This window comes from Paramormyrops kingsleyae, chromosome 18, assembly GCF_048594095.1.
Source record: "Paramormyrops kingsleyae isolate MSU_618 chromosome 18, PKINGS_0.4, whole genome shotgun sequence".
Classification (NCBI taxonomy): domain Eukaryota; kingdom Metazoa; phylum Chordata; class Actinopteri; order Osteoglossiformes; family Mormyridae; genus Paramormyrops; species Paramormyrops kingsleyae.
Window position 1 is genome coordinate 4,951,510 of NC_132814.1, and position 27,594 is coordinate 4,979,103.

General features: G+C 40.7%; 3 long non-coding RNA genes and 1 pseudogene across 6 annotated transcripts; 2 read left to right on the forward strand and 2 right to left on the reverse strand.

The window, feature by feature from the left end:
* Nucleotides 1-883: 883 nt before the first annotated feature.
* LOC111842656 (uncharacterized) lies at nt 884-4,018 on the forward strand. Of its 2 annotated transcripts, XR_011983547.1 has the most exons (3): nt 884-1,508; nt 1,613-2,702; nt 3,149-4,018. It is a non-coding gene; the product is annotated as an uncharacterized lncRNA (long non-coding RNA). The 2 variants fall into 2 exon arrangements; XR_011983546.1 differs by having other exon boundaries at nt 884-2,702.
* A 5,961-nt stretch (nt 4,019-9,979) lies between these two features.
* LOC140579603 (uncharacterized) lies at nt 9,980-16,448 on the reverse strand. Its single transcript, XR_011983548.1, has 4 exons — nt 16,348-16,448; nt 16,160-16,266; nt 10,482-10,650; nt 9,980-10,344 (listed from the first exon to the last, which is right to left on the reverse strand). It is a non-coding gene; the product is annotated as an uncharacterized lncRNA (long non-coding RNA).
* A 99-nt stretch (nt 16,449-16,547) lies between these two features.
* LOC111839931 (uncharacterized) lies at nt 16,548-22,356 on the forward strand. Of its 3 annotated transcripts, none has more exons than XR_002837224.2 (4): nt 16,548-19,633; nt 19,816-19,886; nt 20,254-20,404; nt 20,557-22,356. It is a non-coding gene; the product is annotated as an uncharacterized lncRNA (long non-coding RNA). The 3 variants fall into 3 exon arrangements; XR_002837223.2 differs by having other exon boundaries at nt 16,548-19,090; nt 19,541-19,886; XR_002837222.2 differs by having other exon boundaries at nt 16,548-19,886.
* A 1,531-nt stretch (nt 22,357-23,887) lies between these two features.
* LOC140579601 (claudin-4-like) lies at nt 23,888-25,914 on the reverse strand (annotated as a pseudogene).
* Nucleotides 25,915-27,594: the final 1,680 nt, after the last annotated feature.

Consider the following 27,594-nt stretch of genomic DNA (forward strand, 5'->3'; position numbering starts at 1 on the left):
AGCCTTACACTGGTATTTTGAAGTTATGGCGATAAAATTCGCCTAGTGGATTGAGGGTTGGGATCTCGGCTGATTTTGTCGTAAGGATTTCAAAATACTGTTGCATGCCTTGTTACCGTAATACCGCCCAAGCTTTTACTAATAACTTTAGAACGGTTCATAAAAGTTCACCCCTTTCACTACACGTCATGTATTTGTGTTTGTTGCAATACATCTGCCCTCTCCTGGTCTGGTAGAATATCACTGCTGTATGCATACACCAACCCCGGCCATCCGCATGTCGTATGAACACCAGTGCAAGTATGAAACACAGACGCTAGTTTTCAAAACAGTGATCCATTCATCTTCCAGCGTCTCACAGAATAAAATATCCCAGACTACTATATTCATTTAGGCCTATTTGTTTATTTTAATTTAGAATAAAAAATGCTAAATAAGTCTGTGAGTTTTCCTAAAGTATGTCAGGTAATTCGGCGCCCAAGTGGTTAAAAATAGAAGCGAAGAAAATTAACAGAAAAAAAGGTTCTATATAGCTGATGATAATTAGGCTACTGGAAGCGTAACAAACTTCCGGCCATTAAAAAATTAGGGTTCCAACGGGTCCTTGAAATCCTTGAAAGTTTGTGAATCTGAACAAATAAGTTCAAGGCCCTGGAAAATTTTTAAAAACGGGCATAAAAAGACACCATCCTTGAATATATTTTGGGAATTGAAATTTCATGGATGACGACCGCTGTCAAAGTGTTATTTTGCCACCACAAGTTTGTTTAAAATTATGCCTACGCCTACTTTTAATTTGCGAAAGTTCGTTTGTTCTGTAGATTTTCGGCACTACATTTTTGTGTTTCCTGTACGTAGTCAACGTAACGTGTGGGTAGTAGGGATGGGAAGATTCCCCGATTCGCTCGGTGCATCGGCTTAAAAAGTTAACGATGCGATGCATCGGTTTAAAATGTGTGCATCGGATTCAAATTGGCATTTGTATCGCGATGCATCGTTTCTATCGTATCTGCATCGGTAAAATCCGATTTAGGCTATTTCTTTATAATTATTAGTAGACATACTATACTTTCATTATTTAGAAAGTGGATAATATTTTTCCACTTTCCAGATCGTTTTCTCCCCTTTAAACTGTTTCTCACGCACGTCTCTCTTCACTCCTGCGTGAATATGACGTAGCCTATCACAACACTACAGAGACCGGGGCGTGTCCAGAAAGTCACATAGAGCATAAATTAACATGGCAGACGTAGAGCAGCTGCATCCTCCACCAAGTAATTACAAATCCAGTGTGTGGAAACACTTTGGGTTTTATAAGAAAGCTGGAAATCTTGATAAAACCCTTGCAATTTGTAAAATATGTCGTGCCACTATAAAATATACAGGCAGCACGACGAATCTGACAACACACTTGAAGCGCCGCCACGGTGTGAGTTTGGAGACTCCGGCCTCCTCCTCCTCCTATCACTCGGATTCAGCTGAACCTGCTACTGCTAGCGGGATGCCAGGTGAGCAAACGATCAAAACTTTTTTTTCAATCGCAGCTGTCTAACAGTTCTGCTAGTTCCAAGGCAATAACCGACGCAATCGCCTTTTTTTTTTATCTGTAAAGACATTCAGCCTTACAGCGTTACAGAGAAGGAGGGCTTCCAATACCTCCTCCACGTCTTGGAGCCGAGGTACCACATACCAGATAGGAAGCTGTTCCCGAGAAACAAATCCCTATTCTGTATGACAAAGTCCGACGAGAGATAGTCATTAAGCAGTGCCCAAAGAGTTGCAATTACGGTTGATGGCTGGACGTCTTGCGCCACTGACTCATATATCACTGTCACAGCACACTATATTGACAACGAATGGGTTTTGCAAAACCATGTTCTACAGACTAGAGTGTTAAATGAGGCTCACACGGGGAGTAATCTAGCAGTTTTACTGCAGGACGTTTGCCGCGAGTGGAACATCAATGACAAGAAAACAGCGTTTGGTCACTGATAATGCTAAAAACATGATACTGGCAGGAGTCGGTGCTGAGATGGACCCCCATGTGCGATGCATCGCGCACACACTTAATTTGGCTTCCCAAAAATCCCTCAAGGTAGACAGGGTGTCAGAGCTTCTAGCAAAAGTGAGGAAGGTGGTAACGTTTTTTCACAGGAGCCCAAAAGCAACTGAAGTTCTACGTGAAACGCAAGCCCAGTTACAGCTGCCAAACCACAAGCTAATCCATGATGTTTCCACAAGATGGAACAGTTCTTTTGACATGTTGGAACGTTTTTGGGAGCAGCAGCCTGCTGTGTTGAACACACTGTTGTCAAAGAAAATGAAGAGGAGAGAAGGCATGGCCAGCATGACAGAGGAAGACATGGCACTAATCCAAGAGGTCATCAAATTGATGTCCCCTCTGAAAGTGGCAACCACACTCCTCAGTGAGGGGAAAAAAACCCACCATCTCGATGATCTCCCCAATCCAGGCCAAATTACAGAAACATTTCCAGCCAGATGAGAGTGATCTACCAGTAATTTCCCAAATGAAGGAACGATTCAGAGAGGACTTTGATGGTCGCTATACATATCTCCAAGACCTTCACTATTTTTCAGCCCTTGATTCACGCTTCAAAGACTTGGCTTTCCTGGATGACAGCGACACCAAGGACACGATATTCATGAAGCTAACTACAGAGGTGGTGAAGATGGATGAAAAGGTAAGAATATACTCAGAAGACTGTAGCTAGACTCACACACACACTCACTCTCTCCCCCTCTACCTCTCTATCATGTATCCATTTGTTAAATTTATTTACCTGTGTCTTAAATTATGTCTAGTTTAAGGAAATCTAACAGTTAGTCTTTGGATTATAATGATTATTGTGAGGCAGGAGACAGGAACACATTGAACGAGAGTCAGGCAGCTGAAACAGGAGGTGACAGGAGCACCCACAGAGAGGAAGAGACAGGTTTGCTTTGTTCTAATAGGAAGTTTAGGAACTGTGGCACAAGTTATAAAACTACTGTATGTTGATTTGGAGATGCATGTGTTATTAGTCTAATACTGTATGTCAAATGTTTTGTGGTATAGTATTGATTGATTGATTGATATATTTTTTCAACACATCTGATAATCCCCTCTTCTCTTCTCTTTTGTTCTTAGATGATGTTCCTCCCAAGAAGAAAACGGCCTTGGACCAGATGTTTGGGGATTTCCAGACTGCGAGACCACAGACGACAAAGAGCACAAGGGAGAGCGCTAAGGAGGAAATCTTAAAGTACAGAGAAAGGGACTCTGTACGTCTGAGTGGTGATGTGTTGCAGTGGTGGAAAAAACAAATGGATCTTCCACTGCTTTCAGCATTGGCAAAGAGCTACATCTCCACCCCAGCTACAAGTGTACCCTCTGAAAGAGTGTTTAGCACAGCTGGAGATATAGTTACAGCACAGCGCAGTTTGCTACATCCTGATCATGTGGATCAACTTATATTTCTTAAGAAAAACCTTAAAAGAGGACATTTAAGTTAAATTTAGTGTTAATCTGATGAGTCTGGTTTACAGCAGCCTGACTGCCTATACTATTTTTATTTTATTTTATTATTTTATATTCATTTTTATTTTATTTTTTATACATTTGAATACAGTTATGAAATAACTGTTTGTGAAAGGTTTTTTTTTTTGTACTACTTCTTATTATTGGTTATGTCAAAATAGCACAAAATATAGGAAAATAGTTTTCTGTTCACTGAGTAAGCCCGTCTGCTGAAAGCACATTCATCTGCTAGCAAGTTATGGAACATTTCTTCAGTTTATCTTTGAGCAGCATCCTTAAATTGTTTCACTGTTAAACTTTTAACAGCTCAAACATTTAAGTGGAGACAGAACTGGAAAAAAAGCATTTGGTTTTATTTAATCTTTTTTTTGCTCTACCAAAGCCTATTTGTGTAAGGGTCATGCACTACAAATCAGAAGGCACTTAAGTTAATTCATAATTTGTTGTCTGAAAAAAAGAAATAAAAGTATCTGTAACATACTGAAATGCATAGCATCATATTTGTTTCATTGCATCATACTGCATCGAATCGTGTTGAATCGAATCGAAATCGGATTGCACTGCATCGTAACAGGGGTGTATCGCATCGCTAGCTGCTTCGTGTATCTTTAATGTATCGTATCGTTGGCTATGCATCGAGATGCGTATCGCATCGGCCTCAGTTATGGAGATGGGTGCAATCAGAGTTATGATGCGTTTGATTATTTCTCTCCAAGTCGAGAGATGAAAACGTCATGAAACGTCACGAAAAACGTCACTTCCCATCGGAAACACGCCTCATTTATTTTTTTTGCAACCAATTTTTTATTGGGTTTTTGTACAATGCACACAAAAGTGACACATCAAAAACTGTTCAACATACAAAACAAAGAAAAAACACCCGAACCAAAACCCCACCGGAGCAAGACATTAAAGGAAACAAAAGAAAAAATGATACAATTTTACTCTATCTATATACATACAAAGTAATATACATTCAGCAATAATAAATAAAACACATACACCTATAAATGCAAATGCATGCACACCCCCATACATCCATATAGGTACACAACACACACACCAAATGTATTTGCATATAGACAGATATACACTCACCTAAAGGATTATTAGGAACACCTGTTCAATTTCTCATTAATGCAATTATCTAATCAACCAATCACATGGCAGTTGCTTCAATGCATTTAGGGGTGTGGTCCTGGTCAAGACAATCTCCTGCACTCCAAACTGAATGTCAGAATGGGAAAGAAAGGTGATTTAAGCAATTTTGAGCGTGGCATGGTTGTTGGTGCCAGACGGGCCGGTCTGAGTATTTCACAATCTGCTCAGTTACTGGGATTTTCACGCACAACCATTTCTAGGGTTTACAAAGAATGGTGTGCAAAGGGAAAAATATCCAGTATGCGGCAGTCCTGTGGGCGAAAATGCCTTGTTGATGCTAGAGGTCAGAGGAGAATGGGCCGACTGATTCAAGCTGATAGAAGAGCTCGAAGGTACCGAGGTATGCAGCAAAGCATTTGTGAAGCCACAACATGCACAACCTTGAGGCGGATGGGCTACAACAGCAGAAGACCCCGCCGGGTACCACTCATCTCCACTACAAATAGGAAAAAGAGGCTACAATTTGCACGAGCTCACCAAAATTGGACAGTTGAAGACTGGAAAAATGTTGCCTGGTCTGATGAGTCTCGATTTCTGTTGAGACATTCAAATGGTAGAGTCAGAATTTGGCGTAAACAGAATGAGAACATGGATCCATCATGCCTTGTTACCACTGTGCAGGCTGCTGGTGGTGGTGTAATGGTGTGGGGGATGTTTTCTTGGCACACTTTAGGCCCCTTAGTGCCAATTGGGCATCGTTTAAATGCCACGGCCTACCTGAGCATTGTTTCTGACCATGTCCATCCCTTTATGACCACCATGTACCCATCCTCTGATGGCTACTTCCAGCAGGATAATGCACCATGTCACAAAGCTCGAATCATTTCAAATTGGTTTCTTGAACATGACAATGAGTTCACTGTACTAAAATGGCCCCCACAGTCACCAGATCTCAACCCAATAGAGCATCTTTGGGATGTGGTGGAACGGGAGCTTCGTGCCCTGGATGTGCATCGCACAAATCTCCATCAACTGCAAGATGCTATCCTATCAATATGGGCCAACATTTCTAAAGAATGCTTTCAGCACCTTGTTGAATCAATGCCACGTAGAATTAAGGCAGTTCTGAAGGCGAAAGGGGGTCAAACACCGTATTATTATGGTGTTTCTAATAATCCTTTAGGTGAGTGTATATACACATACATACGCATATCTACATAACCGTACCAGAATTAACCAGACACAATAGGTGATGTGTGTAGTGGAAAATTACCACCAAGCATGATGTCTGATGGTTACTAAGGAAGTTAGGCTGCAAAATAAGGTTGCTATGCTCGAAGAAACAGATGCAAGAGACTGGGGAGGGGTTTTAGACCTTACCCATGTTAAGCTAGACAAGAGATGAATTTTTATTCTATATATGGTAAATATAAGATGCTTGTGCTAGACGAAAAGCTTGTCCTGAGCATAGAATGTGCAAAAGCAGACATGGGTCTTCCGGTTGTGGTTGCAGAGAAAGGTCATTTGTCTGTCAATATAAAATGAAAGCAACTGCGTCTGCTATTTGGAGAACTTCTCAGAACTGTCTGTGGAGAGTCTCCCCGAGCTCGCATAGAAAGATATCTCAATAAATGAAACCAAGCTAAACCATTGGACTCATCTGTTCTTTCCTACCTCCAAATTTCCATAACAGACTTGGGGGCTCGTCCGGGATTCGGTTGCACGGGGACCGCCAGGACCTTCAGAAGGACGCGAGTCCTAGAAGGACGACGAGGTACCCGTCTGGAGTCGAGGACAGAGAATTTTAGCCTGACCCATCGCAGTTCCTGAGGCCTGCGGTCCCCCGTCACTCCGACCGGACTAAAAGGTAGGACAAATTTTGTGGAATAGAAAATTTGTTGCGGTATCTTTCTGAAGGTAAAGGCCTCACGTTCGACTGGGAGAGTCGTAAAATAACCAAGTTCGACTGGGAGAGTCATAAAATAACCAAGTTCGACTGGGAGAGTCGTAAAATAACCAAGTTCGACTGGGAGAGTCGTAAAATAACCAGTTTCGACTGAGAGAGTCGTAAAATATCTGTATCACGTCCAGCGAGATGTGAAATGTGTTTTGTCTGCAAACTAGATAAAATAAGATTTTATGAATGTAACGTGCACGGTATGAATGTGTAAGGTTTGTGGTTTGGACGAGTGTGCCGAGTGTGAAATTAGAAACCTGACAAGTTAAGAATATCAAATAAATGAGCTCATAAGTATTATTAAAAAAAAAAAATAAAATAAAATAATAATAATAATAAAATAAATAAATAAAAATAAAATTATAATTAATCAGAAATTAAGGTGTAAAAGGTTCCGCAAACATATAGTTTAACGGAGAGGCTGAGACAAAGACCTCCGTGTACTGTAGATTATCCCCACGACTGCTTTGTCCCTATTATCAGAACTGCACCCCGAATTGAGATTTATGTTACTGGGATGTGCATTTGGCATACATAAATTATACAAATATAACTGTTTTGTTATAAGTCTTTTGTAAAAGTCTGCATTGTTGCAATGAAGAACTTGCTTTGCAAAATAACACAGGCATAGAAGTTTTCTACTGTGTGACGATTTTAATATATATATATATATATATTCTTTCCCTGCAAAGAAAACAAGTTTACCTTTTCTCCTATTTCTTTATGCAAAGAAGACTGGCTTGTCTAACATATTCTGTGCATGTTTGTTAAGTAACCTATCTTAAAAAAAATAATAAAAAAAAAATCAGTACTGAAAGTCTGGTGCGACAAAATGGGAAATAGCAGTAGCAAGTCAAATTGGGCTCCTGATCCGGCTTATGATCCGGAAGGTGAAACAGCATTTGAAAGGGAAATGCGTAAACGTGATAAGGGAAATAAGGGTTTACTACGGGGTAAAACATGTAGGGAAGCAGTAGAGGACTGGAAAGGACTTTTCAGAGATGTTTGGAAATGTGGGAAAATGTGGCAAGACAGATCGAAATAGAGGCTGAGAGACGCAAGAATGAGGGAATCATGAAAAAAAATAGGCGAGGAAAAAGCAAAGGCAGTCCAAGCACAACAAAGACTGAATATGTTGTTAAAAGAGAAAGAAGATAGAGGCAAAGGCAGTGCGTCTGTCGTGCGAAAAATGAAAGCGGAAGACAGCTGCATCTACCCACCCCTCCCTTCAGCGCCGCCAGCTCCCCCTGCTCAGGAAATCCTGCCACCTCCAGCGAGACAGGATCCGCCCCCTGCATACTCGCCAGCGCAAGCCACAAGAGCTGCAGATTCGGCAGAAGATGAAGAAGATACTCCTCCTCGAAGGAGTGAGCGTATTCAACAACGCATGCAACAGCCTCCGACTGAAGAGCAAAGGGCACCTGTTGGAGTGCCAAGACAGTTCCCCTTGGTGGAAATGCCAAACCCCAGAGACGACGGGATGGTACAGGTGCAGAGGAACTGGGATCTAAGTGAACTGAAGGAGGTGGTCAACAGTCTGCCAGACCCAAACCAAGTGGGAGGGGCCCCCACCCCAGTGGGGTGCAGATGGCCCACAATGAAGAGGCGAGGGGACTGAGGGACCAGGAAACGGCCAGTTCCTGTCCCTCACAGAGACATCAAGGGAGGACCCCACGATAACCCTCGAGATTGACAATCATGCTGTTGTCTTCTTAGTGGACACAGGAGCTACCAAGTCCACAGTGAAAGACACAGACCTCCCTGGAGTCCCTAAGTCTGGAAATCATGTGACAGTTGTGGGGTCCTCTGGCCTACCCCACACCTTGTTAGAGACTGTTCCGTTATCCATTGCCACAAGGTCCGGTCCTGTCCATCACGCCTTCCTGTTGAATAACCACTGTCCAGTTAACCTTTTGGGCAGAGTCCTACTATGTAAACTGCAATGCAAAATTGATTTGGACGAGAGGGGAGTCCACCTGACCTCTCCCCCACTTGGATTGTATGTCTCCCAAGAAAGTAAGCCATGCTACGCCGCATGGGTCCTCACTGATAACACCATTGGTCGAGACAAGGTGCCACACTCACTTGAACAACCCCCCATCCTCCATTGCACGGCTCTCTATAGTTCACACTGCGACCATGAGATAAGGGAATGGATGATGTTCTTCCTGGAAGAACAGAAACCCCCTGAGACCGTGTTAATGAAGTTTCTGTATGTAAGCGCGTCCATGGCCGGCATGTCTGTCCAGCTCAACCAAGATCAAAGTATATGGATCTTCGATCATCATATGCCCCATGTGTCACTGGGAAAAACTGACGCCCACCAATGGAAAGACCTAGGCCCATGGATCAAAGACTGTGAAGAGAGACAAGACTGGATTCAAGTCGAGGATGGCCGAAGTATTACTACTGATGGAACCATTCAAAGACATACCATCTCCCTCACAGTAGATGTCAGGAGAGAAGCGTTCCTCTCTGGAGAACATCGCCAGACCACGAACCTACCAGCCCCACCAACTGAACCTGAGTGGCTGTCTGAGATACCAGAAACCCTATGGGCAAGTGGCAAGAATGACTTTGGGAGAATCTGTACCGCGGCACCACTGCAAGTCCAGCCAAAGTCCAACCACAGACCAGTAAAAGCTCAGTACCCACTCTCACCTGAGGCAGAGAAGGGTATCACCATGGTGCACCAAGAACTGGTACAAAAGGGGGCTCTGAAGGAAATTCCCTACTCCCCCGTTAATTCTCCGATCCTGCCTGTGAGGAAGGCAGATGGATCCTGGCGGTTTGTACAGGACCTGAGGGGGGTAAATGACGCCATACATCCCCGTGCACCTATTGTTCCTAATCCAGTAACTATCCTATCATCCATACCACCTCAGGCTCAGTGGTTTTCTGTTATTGATCTAGCAAATGCATTTTTCTCTATCCCTGTTCACCCAGACTCACAGTACTGGTTCGCGCACACCTTTAGAGGCAAGCGTTATACGTGGACAGTGATGCCCCAGGGGTACACTGAGTCACCTACACTGTAAAAAATTTCACTGTAAATTTACAGCATAATACTGGCAGCAGAGTTGCCAGCCATTTTCTGTATTTTTACAGCAAACATACTGTATTTGATATTTACAGTACAATACTGCAATTACAAAATACAGAATGTTACTGTAGAAGTGTAAAATTTACAGTAATACTGTAATATATAATGCAGTACATTGCTGCTATTTTACAGAATTATGCTGTGTTGCATACTGCAAATGTCTTTTATCAGAAGCAATATTTTTTGCATACCTCAATTGAGAAAATGAAGAAAACTTACTTCTTATTAAACATTTATTTTTTAGAATGCTGTTTAAAATACAGTTTACATTTTACCATCTTTAAACTATGTTTAGGTATCTTTAACATCATTTTTCTTTCACTAAGCACAATACAGCTATGTTTAGCTATCCTTCAATCTATTTTTCTTTCACTTAGCATGGTATAGTGATTCAGAACTAAAACAAAATGATACAACAAAACAAAGGACAGCACCACTTTTAAGCTTGAACTGGAAAAAGAAAATTGTGTCCTTTATATGCCTTACACAAAATCCCATTCAAAGTCCATCAACTTTCCAAGCAGTGAGGAAACATGAGGATTCACAGCATTGTTCTTTTTTTGGACAACTTTGCCAGTCTTTTTGGATACCACTTTTCCCTGCTTGGCTTTGGATCCCCGTTCTGGGTTGATGTCAATGAAGCGCCTAAAGTTAAAAAAAGACAAAAGTATAATTTAAAATAAACAGATAGTTTAAAATAACATTTAAAAACTTAAAAAACAATGCACACACACAATGTACTGTATCCTTCTGTAACTTGTGTATGCATTAAATTCTCTCACCTTTGCACAAACTCAAGGGTGCATGCGGCTTCTTCTTGATATTGGAGGTTAAAGTTGTAATATGAAGTTAATAGAGCTGAGAGTCCAGATGTAAAGCTGGCTTGTACTCCCTCACAGACAATCTGACTTTCAATGCTTAGCATCCACTTCTGGTTGCTTAGAGTCTGTCCTGAAAAAGAAAAAAAACAATACATGTCACTTTCAGTGTCATTTACTTGACCATATTATACAACCATTTGAGGATACTTAGCAATTAACATTTTGATTATTCTAGAATAGGGTTGCAACAGTACACCCATGTAATGGTTTACCTTTGTATAAATATGCCAGTGAGAAGGCACATATCACCACCTTCAATAGAGGTTGACTTTGAGAAATATCAAAGTCAACTGCATGAAAACAATGACACATTAAAATGTTATAAATTCACATTGGAAGAAACATTTTAACTGAGATGTCTTTCAATTCCAGTTAAGATGGAACAGACATTTGCCTTGCTCTTTTGATTGAAGTAAGTTTGAAGCCTTTACTAAATTAAGTACCCAGGTGCTAGCACTTCTGGGAACATAGAATCCAATAAATTTTGCGATTCAGTAGTTTCAAAGCATACCACTTCATGTCGACATTAAAGAGCATTAACATTGTGATCGCACATGTCATAATTCAATGTGGACATTGATCTCTTTTTGAATTACCTCTGTATTACATGTCTACCTTAACCATTCCATGTCCATATTTTTGCTCTTGTGGGGCATAATTCAAGTGTCCAGTATTGAGTGGTTATTTTTGTGTGTGTGTGTGTGTGTGAGAGTGTGCGTGTGTGTGTGAGCGTGTGTGTGTGTGTGAGAAAGAGAGAGAGAGAGAGAGAGAATGCCAGGTATCTAATCCAGTACAATTTATCAGCAGTGTTACTTTTTGCTCTTAGAGTACTTTTTGCTCTTAGAGTTTTACAATGCATCTGCTCTAAAGTAGGGTTATATCAACATACAATTTTATACTGATTATTGTGACCTTGCTGTTTTCACCAGCACTGTTATAAGAGACTTAGCAGTCTAGCATTGTTTCAAGTAAGGAGTCACAAAACGATTTAAGCAGTATCTAGAAAGTTTGGATCTAATGAAAAATATCTCTTTCTTTCTATAGAAAACGATGCATTTGACTTGACATACCAAGAATGATCAGTCGAGGACTCTCAGGCAGATTCAGGGTTCCCTCGACATCTGCAGGACTTGCATGTGCCTTAAGTTAAATAAATAAATGATGAAAAGAGAACACAAGTCAGTGCACAGTAAAACAGAAACCTTACATATGTGTATTTATTTATTTATTTATATTAATTAAGCTCACCTCTGTTTGAAGAATGAGCCCATCCATCTTCTCTTTGAAGTGTGCAAGGAGTAGCTGTAGAACAAAGGCGGTCATGTCCTCTTCTTCTTTGCCAAGGATTGTTCGGACATTGTCGTTGGTTGGCTTGCTTTTGAAAAACTGAATGATTTTCGTTCCACATTCTTGGATTGACTTTTCCAACTGTCTAACAACACTTTTGTCTGTAAGAAGTTCAAAATGGCTGTACATAAACCTAGGCATGAAAAGGTAGGGCCAGTTGATTTTTAAATCAGCAATCGTAGGAGATGGGATTGCATTTATCATGGAGCGCTGAAGACAATATGTTATCTCCATCAGCTTAATCACTTCTGCTTTTCCTGCTCCAGCGCATCCTTCATGAAGAAAAATCTCTTCCAACCTTTTACGGTTCACTTCAAGACTGTCATAACTTTCCCCAGGTGCAGGTTCAGGCTGCCACCTTGTACAACCATAGGAGTCAGTGGAACATTTCCTTTTTGTGATTCTGCTTTCACTGCTTTGGATACGATGCCGACTTAGTGTATTGATACGGTTAAGATGCTCTATGCGTATCTTGAGCTGTGACAGAAGAGAGCCATGCCCACTTCCAACCTGTCTGTCACAAATCATGTCAGCAAAACTTTTGGGATATTGCCTGACTATTTGACGGACAACTGTGAGACACTGTGACCTTGTTGGGTTTGCTTCATGTTTCCGCATTTCATCAGCAAGTACTCTAATCATTTGCCGTCTATCAGTTGGGGTAGGTCTTTGATCACTAGCAATTGCATTCTGTATACCAGCCGGCATTGAAGTCCAGGGCACTTGAAAAGTTTCAAGCCAGGAAGCAGACACATTCGATGATGATGCAGAAAAGTTTGGGCTGCTTCTTGAGGAGCTTGAGGAAGCTGACTGCGGCTCAGGCAAATGGTAAACTTCAGTGCTGCTTTTTTGTTCTGGAGTCAGATTGATAAATAAATCATGTATTAATTGAGGAATTATACAATAATAACAGTTATGTGTTGTAAATAGTCCTTCTCCATTTATTTTCTTTTCTACTTTACCTTGATTTTTCCAGGCACAGAGTAGTTTTCGGCATTGAATAGGTTGTAAGTACTCCAATATGTCATCTTCTTTTACATACACCAGATCTTCCAAATCTTCAACTCCATGCCCTAAAAGCTTGTCAACTAACTGCTTTAGTGAATCCTCAGGAAGCTTTGGCAGCACTGACAATATAGAATTCTTAATCTTTTCCTCCAACTCAGACATCACTCTAGAAAGGGAAAAGAATGGTGAAGAGCAATGACAGACAGGCCACACAAAGAGTACTCAGGTAGAGGATAGTAATCAGGTAAGTTTTCTTGACTTATGCATAAATAGCCATTGTGTTGTGAACTCAAGCAGTGAACTCCTTGATCAATGAGACAGAAAGCCTGATATTTCTTTGTGACAAAATACACATTGGAAGAGTTAACTAGAATTAACTGAATCTTCCCAAAAACAATTCCCTCTTCATTTCTTTCTAAAACCACATGCATGTTCTTTTTGTACAGTGTGCCTTTTACAGTCACTTCACTAGCTGCCACTGTGTTCCCTAACTGAAAATCAAGGGAGGCGACAGATCTCTTAATGTCATCATTGAAGTCATTTAATTCAAACTCTGTCCCTCTCTCTACAACACAACCACCAGAGAAGTGATTCCCTTCATGAAGGTATGCTTGCAGAAGTTGATGTCTTTCTGCTAATGTAGCACTCAAATTCTTAAAATTGTGCAATTTTCTTGCACACTGCTTGAAGAATGAATGCTTACTTTCAAAACGGAGTGTCCATAACCGAATCAAAGGACCAAATCGATCAATAAGTTCAGGGTAATGACACATGTAGTGATGTTTTGGCTTAAGTGGATGGCTTGGAAAAGTCTTCATTCGCGTTTCAATGTATTCATCAATTAGGACTGACAAATAAGCTATCTGGTCAATGCTAATTGCAGGAGCACAAATAAATTCTACTATTTGCCTGAGCTGCAGTACCAACTGCCATACTTCATTTTCAGATGGACTGGCAATCTTTTCCCCCACCAAAACAGGTAAAAGCCTGAGCAGACACCAGTTCTGAACTGCATGCCCACCTAATTTCATACTACTAGGTTGAACTTCACATGGTTTATCATGTGCATCATTGCCAAGGTACCTGAACTGATTAATCCGACGATTTAGTTCAAGGTATGTGAACTGTTTCTCGTGGTTAACAAGCCTAGCGATATACAATGCAATATCGCAGGACACAACCCCTTCAAAAAGGTCATGTCCAAGACAAGGAGGCAGTCCTGGCTGGCAAACATGAAAATGCTTCAGATCATTAAACGGCGAATTACATTTGACACCAGCTACACTACCAGCACCACATGAATCTAAATCCTTAATATTCTGCTCATATGAATTCACAGTTCGTGTTATTGCCTTGGACAGCGGTGCTGACTGAAATGTCTGTCGGTCAATTTCACAGAATCGACAAAAATTGATACTCCTACTGAAATTTTCAACAAATCCACCGATGTAATGTGATCCAAGATTATCTCCTGCTATTGCACACACTGTTGCTTTGTGTATCTTTCCATCAGCTAATGCAATCCCATTTTCCTCAAGGTCTTTAAGGTCTTTTACTAGAGAGGTAAAGATCAAGTCTTGACCAAAGTACTTAAAGTCTTGTTCTCTACACAGCAAAACCAACTGAATGCAATCAGTGCTTGACCTACAATGAGGAAAAAGGTTTGCAAGTGTGACATAAACTGCAAGAACTTTATGTTTTTTCCTACCAGATCCAATCGGATTGGCAATTTCAAATGCATCTTGATATAAAATTAGCCCTAAACATTCTCGATTTGTTTTGAACATGCTGTTCTCCTCAATGTTTCTTCCATCCCAAATATCACTGAGAATATGTTTTGTTCTGACTTCAGAATTTGTCTTCCTATGTTGCTCCCTTACTGACTCACAAGAGAATAGTGCTTCTAAAGTTTGCTTAATAGGAACATACTGAGAAAAGCTTTCCTTGCCTGATTCATTTTTCCCAAGGCAAATGGGTGTAGGATCCACATACTTAAAGCTGTCTTTATAATAAGTCTTTCGTCTCTGATCTGTTTTTAAAACATGGGAATTGCACATACGAAAAAGATCCTCAGTTTTCACAACATCAATCATTTTCTTTCTATTATCCTCTGAAATTCCTAGTTTAGCCAAATTTTCATTAAGTCTGTGTAGCAAATGTGATTGGCTAATGTCATGTATGTCCTGCAAACCTTCAATTACTGTTTGAATAACAGATGCTGGGAGAATCAACTTTGCCTGAAGCTTTAAGTAAAAAAGTGCCATATTCTTCAAAAACAGAGATTCGTCTACATTTTCTGGTAACAAGCCTATATCTGACTGCTCACCACCCTCTCCAGAGCAAGTGTCAGAGTGTTCATCCACATCACTTGGAGATGTGCACAACTGCCCTGAAACATCTGACTCAATAATATTATGGCCCAGTCTTTCCACTGAACACTTTCGATGGTTTCTTGACAAATGAGAGGTAAATGTTGAAACAACAGAAAAACTTTTGTTGCATCTAAATGGGCAAGGGACTGTAACACCTTCCTTGATATGACACTTAAGGTGAGAAAAGAAGCTTTTTAAATCACTACATCTAACTTCACAGAAATCAATGTGACAAATAAAAGCAGAAACATTGAGTTCTACTTCAATTTGGTCTGTAGAAGTCTTTGTAGCCTTTCTTTTATGGTCCCTGTATATATGTGACTTAAATGCTGCAAACTTTCTAAAGGATCTAGAGCAATCTGGAATACCACACTTAAAATTACAATTAGGGACATGGCTGTGGATTTTCATGTGCTGACAAAACGTTATTACTGATTCAAATGCACGATCACACAACTGACACTGCAGCATTTTTCTTTCTAAGCTATTGCAGGAAATAATAACGAAATTTCTAGTTATGTCATTATCAAAGTATTTACTCAAAAAAAAAAACAACTTTAGCTTACCTAGATTTTAAAGTTTAATGAAATGTTCTAACGTCGCGTCTTCCCTCTGAAAGTAACAGCGCTTGACGACAGATAGAATTCTAGACATGCAAGATAAATTTGTGTGACGACAACACTTGTGTGAAGATAACCACCGATTTATTCGAAGAACATAACTAAAAGGTTCGGACACAACTAAATGTTAGCATAGCAACATTTTTGTTTAGCACGGCTAACAAACGATAACCGTATGCTCGTCAAAATGCCCCAAATAATAAAACTGTTTAAACTGGAAAAGAAAATTTACCGTGTCCAAATGAAGGTAATATTTTCTTGGTCGTACTTTTTGGCAACTGCCCGCCAACTTTTTCCACCACGTCAGACTCAAGTGCTTCACGGTTAACCAACGGAGTCCTGTTCCGAAATGGGAAAAAAGAACATAGAAGCACATCGGTCGAAAAGGGAGTATGTTAAACTACGTCGAATTTAATTTACCGTTACATTAGACGTTTAGACGGTCAGCTCCAGCGCGAAGAAATCGGTCGAAAAGGGAGTATGTTAAACTACGTCGAATTTAACTTACCGTTACATTAGACGTTTAAATGGTCAGCTCGAGCGCGAAGAAAAATCAATCCCAGAATGCTTTGAGTATACAGCACATTGCTGTATTTGCAATGGATCGGCTTGAAAACACAAGTGTGCTGTAGATTTACAGCCTGGCTTCTGAGTTCTGTAAAAAGTGCAGTATTTTACTGTATTATGAAAATACAGTAAAATACTGTAGCTAAATTTACAGCAATTGGTTACAGTGTAGCGTTTATGCTCAAGAATTAGGGAAGAACTTAGAGGGGTTCAAGCCCCCGGGCGGGAGCACACTAATTCAATATGTAGATGACCTGCTGTTGTGTTCCACCACTAGGCAGAGTTGTGAGCAAGATACCAAAGCGCTGTTGCTGTTTCTAGCCCAAAATGGCCATAAAGCCTCAAAGGCAAAACTGCAGTTAGTCAAACAAGAAGTTCAATATCTCGGACATGTCCTCAATCACCTAGGCAGACGCCTAGGTCTAAAACGGGTAGAAGGGATTCGCAAGGCCCCCATCCCAGATACTAAAAGGCAATTGATGAAATGGATGGAAATGGTCGGCTACTGCCGTCCCTGGATCCAGGATTTTGCTGAAAGATCCCAACCTTTACTAGACCTTATGCATAGGGGACAAGGACTTAGACCTAATGACAGACTGGACTGGACGACTAAGGCTGAGACGGCGTTCTCTGACCTTAAACAAGCGCTATGCGATGCGCCCGCTTTAGGAGTACCACATTTTTCCAAGCCATTTCAATTGTATGTGGATGAACGGCTGTCCGTTTAATGACCACCCAAAATAGATTAGCCCTAGACATACTGCTAGCCAAGGAAGGAGGAGTTTGCGCTATGGTTGGGGACCATTGCTGCACGTACATTCCCCCAAATGACGAGGACAACGGAAATTTGTCACAGGCCATCGCCAAAATGCATGAGGTCGCCCATGCGCTGTACAGTCAGGAGTCTCATGATAATGGCATATGGCCATGGCCCCTGAATGTGTTCCAGGCATGGTTTGGGAAGTGGACCTTGATTATCCTCTCTGCTCTCCCTATTGTTTTATTGCTTGTCTGTGTGTGCTTATTTGTTCCATGCTGTATACCATGTTGTTCTACTATGGCTCAATTTCATCCTCGGGCGTCACATCATCAGATGGTACAGCTTATGCAGGATGTTCCACCACAGAGGAAGAAGCAGCAGACAGCACATTCTGCTGCCTCTCATGCCCAGCTGGAATGGACTGCTCCTGGGAACCCTTACTCCTCGGACGAGGACGACGTCAGTGTGTGATACAAGAATGATTTTGTATCAAAGGGGGGAATGTAGTGGAAAATTACCACCAAGCATGATGTCTGATGGTTACTAAGGAAGTTAGGCTGCAAAATAAGGTTGCTATGCTCGAAGAAACAGATGCAAGAGACTGGGGAGGGGTTTTAGACCTTACCCATGTTAAGCTAGACAAGAGATGAATTTTTATTCTATATATGGTAAATATAAGATGCTTGTGCTAGACGAAAAGCTTGTCCTGAGCATAGAATGTGCAAAAGCAGACATGGGTCTTCCGGTTGTGGTTGCAGAGAAAGGTCATTTGTCTGTCAATATAAAATGAAAGCAACTGCGTCTGCTATTTGGAGAACTTCTCAGAACTGTCTGTGGAGAGTCTCCCCGAGCTCGCATAGAAAGATATCTCAATAAATGAAACCAAGCTAAACCATTGGACTCATCTGTTCTTTCCTACCTCCAAATTTCCATAACATGTGCTCTCCTCGATGTACCCTTGTACAAGTGAAGCATACACGCCTCTTTTATGACGTTGATGTCGGACAAGATTTTTGTTGTCCGAATTACCCCTGTGACGTAATTTCAACATGGTGGCTTACACAATCAACAGTAATTCTATTTTATAAATCTTTAAAAATGTCTATTTTGTTAAATGTATTAATAGTTATAAATGTAATTGCACGTGCTCGATTTAGAGAATACCACATCATGACCGTAAACATGAAATATAAGATTTTTATCAGACTTGTTAGTGTCTTTGGTTTGTTTGTAGTTTGTTTGCCGTTCGAAAAAAGAAAATCGCTATGAATGTACCAACAGGGTTTATGGCAATTCTGTGTCAGTTTTACTTGTTAAGGTAACAAAGCCTTAGAATATTAACTGTGAGAATAGTTTAAATGCATCTCTGAGCCTAAAGATTCAATTCTGATAAGTTTGTGACATTTATAGCAACCGTGGTACTTTAAACAGAAGTGTTTGAGTCTAAAACTAGCTTAATCAATGATGAAGGTAAGTGAAACAAACTGATATCATTCTGAACATCTCACATTATTTCAATTAAAATTCCATAAAACAGTAATGTACATCCTTAATGTATGTAGCGTGGACTTGTATAGGCTATGAATATTATTAACATGAATGTACACTCTTAAAAACGCTGGGTTGTTTTAACAACCCAAATGCTGGGTAGAGGATGCTGGATTAGCACTTTGGGTTAATTTGACCCAAATAGGGTTGACAATTCCTAATAACTGTAACCCAGCGTGCTAGGTATAGAATGCGGACCAGAAGGGGAACAGGAGCGTCACGTAACTGTTTGCGCGCCAAGGCGAGGGGGAGGTGCTGTTCAAAGTGGTTGCATTTGTAACGTTATACGTAAGTCTTTTTTCACCACACATTTACTACATACATATAAGTACATATTTTAATTTTTAACTTAGTCGAATGTATTATTTTCATATTTTATAAAACAAGTGAGTTATTTTGTATTCTCAAGTTAACCTTGCTGTTAGGGCTATTATATAGGGCTGTGACGGGACAAGTATTCGTCGTGTACCGAATGAATACTTTTATACTTCTGTGTTTGTGATGATTTAATCTGAATTTTTAAACCAATAATATTATAGTTAACTTAGCCATCTTGTTTCGCTTAAAAATGTCTGAAGAGAACTCACAAAAACTGTGAATGCACTTTAAAGGTCTGTGGAAAGCAGAACGTTTAAAGTGTGGGGACGTTAACATTATTGGTATATTTGGGAATATATTGTAATTAACTTATATTCAGTTTGTTATTTTAACCCTGCGTTATCATCTGATCTTTTTCAGTCAAGCCTGCTGTGGAGCGCGCCAAAAGTTTGATTGTTCAGATTTTATTGTCAAGTGGACAAAATTAGCAAATTTTAAGGAAAAGAGGCGACGGTAAAATGCCTACTAAATACTGTTTGAATTTGATAAATTAGGCTAATAGACGTTACAGCACATCGACTCGACACGGATCATGCAAATAACGAGCTTTTAGCTCTATTTCTAACCGTAGGATGCATCTAGTTTTCATCCATTACTAAGAATTTTTACAATGTTAAAATGTATTTTTTATGCAGTGACATGGATAACTTTGTAAGAACCAAGCTGACTGAATGGAGTTTAGCATCTTTAATTCCCAAATTTGAAGGTATGTGCATATCACCTTCTTCTGTTTAATATATAATCTCTCTTTCAGTGGGGCAAAAAAAAGTTTTAAACAGATTTATGAGTTTTTATGCAACCTGTTTTAATGTTCTTTTTGTTTTTCCATTTCAGTTATTGGAAGGCAAGGTTTTCTTTGTTCCTTAACCTATATTTCTTCACATATCGTTAGTGTTCTGTGCCAGCTTCTCTCCTGACTTCCTTTTGCTATTGTGACCTTATGATTGGCAGCTGGCATTAGCATACTGTCTTTTTTACAGAGGAAATGATAGACCAGGATTGGTTTATATTTTGTAAAAACTTTTTTTTCCCACGTAATATTTGCTTTGACATCTTCCTTCTTGTACTTGTAGATTTCTCAGGACTTCTCAACTTTGTACCCTAACTGTGGTGAAATGCTCACTGTGAACTGGATGCCAGTCTTCAAAGAGAAGATCCTTCAGCTTGCAAGCAGAGAGAAGCGAGCTCTACATCTGATTTCAAACTTTGATTCTCTGTCAGCAGGTATAGCAGTTTAGCATATTGTATGTATAAGGAAAACTATACTCTATTTGTTATACAAAATGAAATATGACATTATCAGTTATTTTCACAAATGTAAAATTATACATAATTGCCAGTTGTCTTGGTAATAATGTGATTTGTTTAATTGGCAGGCATACAAGGTGACATTGCTCTACAAGTGCTCCCAGTGATACTTCCAACATCAGCATACAAGTTCAGGAGTAAAATGTTCTAAACAAGCTTCACAGAAACCAGAAAGGCTTTCATTCATCTACGGCCTGTCAAGATGAGTTTGTGTGTGTGTGTGTGTGTGTGTGTGTGTGTATTTGCATAGATCACATTTGAGGACGAAATTGTCCCCAAAGTGTAGTAAAACCTGAAATTTCCCTACTTTTGGGGACATCTTTTGAGGTCATTCATTCTGCTGTGAACTGCACATGCTACTGTCAAATTCCTTGTGTAGCCTCATATAATTTCTAATAAACAGGTTGGAACCAATATGGCTGAATACTTGTGCAAAGCCGAGGAGAGCCAACCATGCCCCTTTGTTCTGGTGCTCAGTGAAAATGCCATGTGCTCGCAAGCCTTTGTGATAATCAATGGACAGGCACTGGAGCAGAGTACGCTGCTGGGGGCTGTGGGCATTTGTTTAAAAGCATTCTATGTCTTTGATATTAAATATCTCAAGCAGTGTGCACAAGTATGGGAATTCCTGCAAACTGTTGTGTATGAGCTACCTGGAGATGAGTCCCCAGCAATACGAATGGTGAGAGCACACGTTTTTGCATAGCTCACACCCAATGCTATTTTAATGTTATTTCAAAATGTTGTTTTTTGGTTTTTCAATCACACATTCAGTTCTACAGAAGCCTAAAATTGGATGCTATTTAGCGTCATCTACAAATATTTAGATTTTTCTATATATTTTTAACTTCCATGGAAAGCTGTAATTGGAAGTTCAGCATATTTTAATGTGATTTAATGTGAATGTGATTTTTTTTTTCTGAACTTTTTTGTACTGTACTAGTTTAATCGCATACATGGATGTTAATCTTTCAATTAATGCTCTATGTCAATATTTCATGAGACTAATTGGAAGTTATCCCGTTTTACTTTTTGATGACATTTTTGTCATGGTTCTGGACGGCACGGGAACGGGGCATGATGCACAAATAAGGGGCGGACGACCCACTTGCGGCTCCAGCAAACAAAACAGGGTTTTAATCAAAACAGAAAACACTACAAACACAAAACCAAAAGGACCACGAGGGGTCAAAACTAAACAGGGAGGAATAAACTAGACTAAATAACACACATGGAAAAACTAACTAGAAAAGCAAGACACTAAAGTAAAATCCAACAATGGGGAAAACCAGAGACAAGGGCATACCACAGACAACCGTAGACATCAGAGACACGAGCTTAGACAATGGTTTAGATACAAGACGCGACGAACCAGCGGGGAACAGAACAAAGGCAGGAACTAATATACTACGGGGGTAATGACTAACACAGGGCAGGTGAGGCTGATTAACAAAGACTGGGGAAACAGGACACAGGTCAAACCAATTAACTCAAAGAAACTATCAGGGAAACTAATAACCAACCAAGGAAACAGAAACTAACACTGGGGAATCTAAACAGGTAAAGACACAAGCAGAAGGCACAAGGAACAAAACCAAAAACCACACACAAAATCACCAAATACAATAACTAGACAAACTTAACTGAAACACTAGGGAGCAAAATACGAAAACAGGAGGCAGGATTCAAACATAGGACAGAAGGGTACTCAGGACAGAAGGGTACACAGACAACCACATGCTCTACACATTGAGCCACAAGACCAGACAGGTGACAGGGGAGAAACAAGGACTGACGTATGGACGGGATGACCAGCACCACCTGCTGGTCAAACGGGGAAGGGGCACGGAAGGACCACAGCGGGAGGCCGACCCTGACAATTTTTTGATCTTTTACAATCATAAAAGTGAAAAAAATCCATTGTTAAGAAATAAAAGTATTGAATCTTTTTGTGTATTACATTGTTTTACTTTCGGTTGGTGGGTGGCTGGGTGCATTTAAGAGCCTTAAATTGATTTTCAGCATAAAGTTATAATGTATAGTCTACAATTAAGACTTACAGATTTCATTTTCAACCCAGTGTTGAGGTGATTTTGACCAAGAGATTTGGTCATTTTAACCCAAAACTTGGGCTTAAAATGCAACCCAGCACGTTGGGTTAAGCCCTTAACCCAACCTTGCTGGATTGAAACAACCAAAGCTGGGTTAGTCCATATTTGACCCAGCACTGGGTTGGGAAATGACCCATGTTGGGTTGTTTTTAACCCATCAGTTTTTAGAGTGTAGGCTATACATTCAGTTCACTTTCTTGCATTGATTTTGTCCCAACAACTTCTATGCCATTCACAGTCTTTTATTGAATTTGCATCTAAAATTGTTTATTGATAACATATTCAGCGGTGGCAGTAGGTAAATGGAGGATATTGAATTGGAGGATATTGGTCCCGGAAAGTCCTCGAAAGGTCCATTAATTTGATGTTAACCAAGGTGTGGGAACCCTGAAAATGTAGGCTATATATAACAATCTTCAAAATGCTTGTGCAGGACAGGATGTGGAACAATCTAATACATTATAAACAGGGATGGACATTACTGGTACGCAAATACGCATTCTCCGTATAAAGGTTGGAATGCTCGGTAATTTCTTGTAATAACGCAAATGCGTACTTGCTTATGTGGATTTGCGCTCACTTATGTGCATTTGCGCTGTTATGACAAGAAATGACTGAACATTTTACAGCGAATGCGTACTTGCCTACAAGTTGGTTTTTAAGTCATTTCATTCAATTCAAGTTATGTACACAACAGAACTGCATAGAAACTGACTAGACCGTTAACTGTAGTTCAAATATTAATGGATGTCAAAGTAGAAACAACATATCTTACAATGAATATCTCGAGGGGTATCTGGGACAGCGGAAGATTCAACACGCCAACGACATTTGTGAATGCCACTTCAATTTGATTAAAGAGCCTTAGTTAAATTATGGACGACATCTTGTTTATACACCAACAAAGCCTTATTCCTGTCCATTTATGTGATTCGGGCAGCGCACAATCATTGTTTTCTAAATGCATTTTTCATTTATTTTATTATTTGTATTTTTTATTATATTTAATTATTTTGTTGTCGGTTTGGCGTAGCTTTCAAGCCCCAAATATAAGCAATGACTTCCTGGAACTTTAACGTCGTTATTTGCACTATTGGATTTTATCAAAGACTAACACAGTAAATTTAACTTTCAGCACAATAATAAAAGATCAGTGGTTTTGTAACATTTTGCTATTATATCGCCCGAGGGTTCTCGGGATAATTGAATTAACGAATGGAAAAATGTAACTGTTTTTATTCTCCAGGCTTTCACGCTTAACATAAATTCAGAACTCACACGTACACTGTTAATATGTTTTTCAAAATATTTATTTTGATTTACACATTTGAAACAGTCTCCGATTTTTGATTCCGGTGCTTGAATTTTTAAACAAAAACACAATTAAGTTGTATGCTATACAGTAATAAGCGAAACTACATGGACTGTTTCCGTAGTTGGCAGAAATCCAAGAAACGCTGCCACCATTTGTTTATAATAAGCCATAAAGCTACAAAAACACATATATACTTGATACATAGAGATCTGAGATAATGTATCAAACGCGCACCCCAGTACATGTAACAATTTTGGTATGTAACAGACTTTTGCGGTTAAGTCCGCGCGTCTCTCACTCTTCAGTGACAATAGTCCCGTCCACTGTACAAAACACTTATTTTTGTCATTTTACAGAACTCGGTTTATGAGTCCACGCGACGTCCATATGTCCGCATTTTAATCGGAGTTTTTAACTTGGTACAAAAAACAAAACGTAAATGACAAAGGAAACGCCAAAAATAAAGCGATTGATGGTTGTGGATGATTTCCGGTGTTGACCACCACTCTTAAACATATGCCTTGCTATTAGCTGTAGATCTTGGCTGGGAGTACTTAACATTGTAGCCCTTGTCCTCCTTGGGGGGGGCATGAGGTACACAGCAGGGCACCACCAAGGATCAGCAAACCAGCAGCTCCCCAGCCAATGTACAGTGAGGCTCCCAGCTCACTGCGCTGGGCTAATGTCAGCAGAGGGTTGTAGAAATCCTGGATGATTGAATGAGCTGCCCAGCAGGCTGGAATAAGGCAGAGGACACCAGCGATGATGAAGGCAAGGCCACTGCCGATGGTTACCTTTGCCTTTGAAGCTTCATCCACAATGCAGTTGGTGCACTGTCCCCCGACCACAGCCAGCAGGATGGCAATAAGGGCCACGATGATGGAGATGACGACCAGGGCGCGGGCGACCTGCAGGTCCTGGGGCAGGGCGAGCATGGAATCATAGGTCTTGCACTGCATCTGCCCTGTGCTGTGGGTCACGCAATTAATCCACAAGCCTTCATAGATGGTTTGCGCTGTCACGATGTTGTTTCCGATGAAGGCAGTCACTCTCCACTTGGGCAGGGCGCACACGATGATGACCCCGAGAAATCCGATGATGGCCAGGGCCAATCCTAGAAGCGCCTTTCCCATGGATGCCATCGTGAACTTTTTCTGTAACTCTCTACAGTGAAGAACAAATTAGCAACTCCTTGAGCAGTGGTTAGTCTCAGCCAGAGATGAAACAGCAGTGGGGTCTTTTCTTGGTTCCTGTTTGTTTATAAGCTTTGCAAAACGGGGAGGAGTTTCCATTATATAACAAGCAGAACATTGTAGCCCTCTTGTCAAACTCCATTCTATCTTGTTGATAAAAACTTCAGGCCATGGATATTGTGCGGAAGGGCTGCTGATTTATGATGTTCGTTGTTGTCATACGCAAAACTTGACCTAGGAAGCGTAAGGTGAACGCTACGCCATGTTTTTGTTGTGAGTTTCATGTATATCGAGATATGATGGGCGATATACTGTACCGGTTTTTATTTGTGTGCGTTTATATACCTGAAAGTATTTGTTTACACATGTGCACGCATTGTATGAGGAATGTGTTTTTGCGCTTGGGATATATTTATTGTTAACTGTAAATGAGTCACTCGAAAGCAATGAAGGTTTATTTGGCGATCATTAACATAAGAGGAGCGGATATTTCCTTGCATCAATGCCGTGTTTCGAATGTTTAATATTGAATTTATTTATGTAGTTTTGTGTTACGTTTACCTCGGATGTCATGCGACGCCATGTGAACATACCGCCTTATTAGATTAGCCCAGCATAAGCCTATTGTTTTACTTCATGAATCATAATTCTTTATTGTTACTTGTTAAACTGGCGGGATGTAAGCTTAAAGTCATAGTAAGATAACTGTTAATTTAATATTGTTAAATTGATTATTATTTGGGTCTCCGCTGTGGCTAAATGTGTGTTATTTTCTGCTTAAAGAAGCACACACGCAAGAGCCTTGTTAATAACTCTCACAAATCTTCATTAAGTTGAAGAGAACATCGTCTATATCCATTCTTATTGGATGCACCACAGCAGCCACATGTTTCTAACCAGTAGTATTAGTTCCAGATACTTTCATAACAAGTAGGCCCCCGTGATCCTGGAGTGCTGCTATCTAGCAGGTTTTGCATCCTACCTGGTCTCTGATGAACCACACCTGATCTCACATAGATAGCAACCTATCATGTAAGATAGAAAATATGCTGGAGGCAGCACTTCAGGATCAGGGTTGCCTACTGCTGCTTTGGGGAATACATGTAGATTCCCCTGGCCTTGGTAGAATAGTCCATGGGCCCTTGAGCAAAGCCCTTTACCCCCAGCTCCAGGGGGAGCATGCTGGCTGACCCCAAGGATGCCCTCACCTGCATGTGTGTCTCATGGAGAGCAAGGTGGGATGGACACAGAGAAGTATTCCAATGTACTTATTCAAAAGTTGGATAATTTCTTTTATTTTAGGCACATCAGAAGACCTGTTGCATTACGGAAGATCATGATGCTTATTATTATTGAATGTTAATGAAGGAGAGGATGCTCAGCTAAATGATGTGTAGACTCATCACAACAATCAACTTACCACTGGGATATCTGAGGAATGGGAGCTGAGGGCATTCCAGAGGAGTGTTGTTTATGCATTAAGCCAGGGTCCCCGATCACAATAGCATGATAACATTAGCCTAACTAATTAGTCAAGACTGGGCGGTGGGGGTCCCAGACTTTTTTGCATTATGTAAACAAATGACATTTCATCAATTTATGCTATGCGTCTGTGCCAGGGACAGATTATGGGTTGTGTGGGCCCCTGGGCAAAACGTTCGCGAGGGCCCCCCCCCCCCACCACCACCAGCACCACCACCACAACCACCACAATTCAAGGGCCCTTGGCAGCCAAACGCCTTCCCTCCATGTTTCCATCAGAGGCCCTATAGGGTCAGGGGCCCTTGTAGGCAGAGGATCAAAGAATGTAGGCCCTCTAAAATAGACAAACGAAAATACATTGTTGATAAGCGTTGCAAATTGTTTTGGGCTAGGGGCCCCACGGGCCCCCTGCACCCCAAGGGCCCCTGGGCAGCGGCCCCGCTGGCCCGGTCCGTAATCCGTCCCTGGTCTGTGCCCTCCCCCTGTAACTCCTCCAGAACCGCTAGGGATTCATGGGCCTCCAGTCGAAAGGCTTTAGTCTGCATCATCTCTGGGAGATGACAGCATCCTGACCTAATATTAATAAACATAGTAATAATAAGGTAGTGATTCGGCATAAATCACATGCTGACAGCATGTCATGGGTGGATACACCTGTCAGATCCCACTGTCGTCCAGTTATTGCCATGCGTGGGTGGTGGAAACTTTGAAAACATTTTGTAAAGAATCAGGAGATCCAGTTGCGGAGCGATCAATCATGGTTTTATTTTGCCGAAAGTCAAAAACAGTATCAAAAACTCATAATCGTTAATTGGAGAAATCGTCAGGAAATCGAACTGAAACAGAACAAAGAACGTAATCGTGATCCAAGAAGTCGGGAACTCAGGCAAAGGTGGAAAAAAGACATGCGTTTAACATAAAGTCACAAAGGCTCGGTATGGAGAGAAACTCAGCAGCCATAAAAGGAAGAACGGAGCCAGAGTAGGGTGTTAAAATCATATGTGA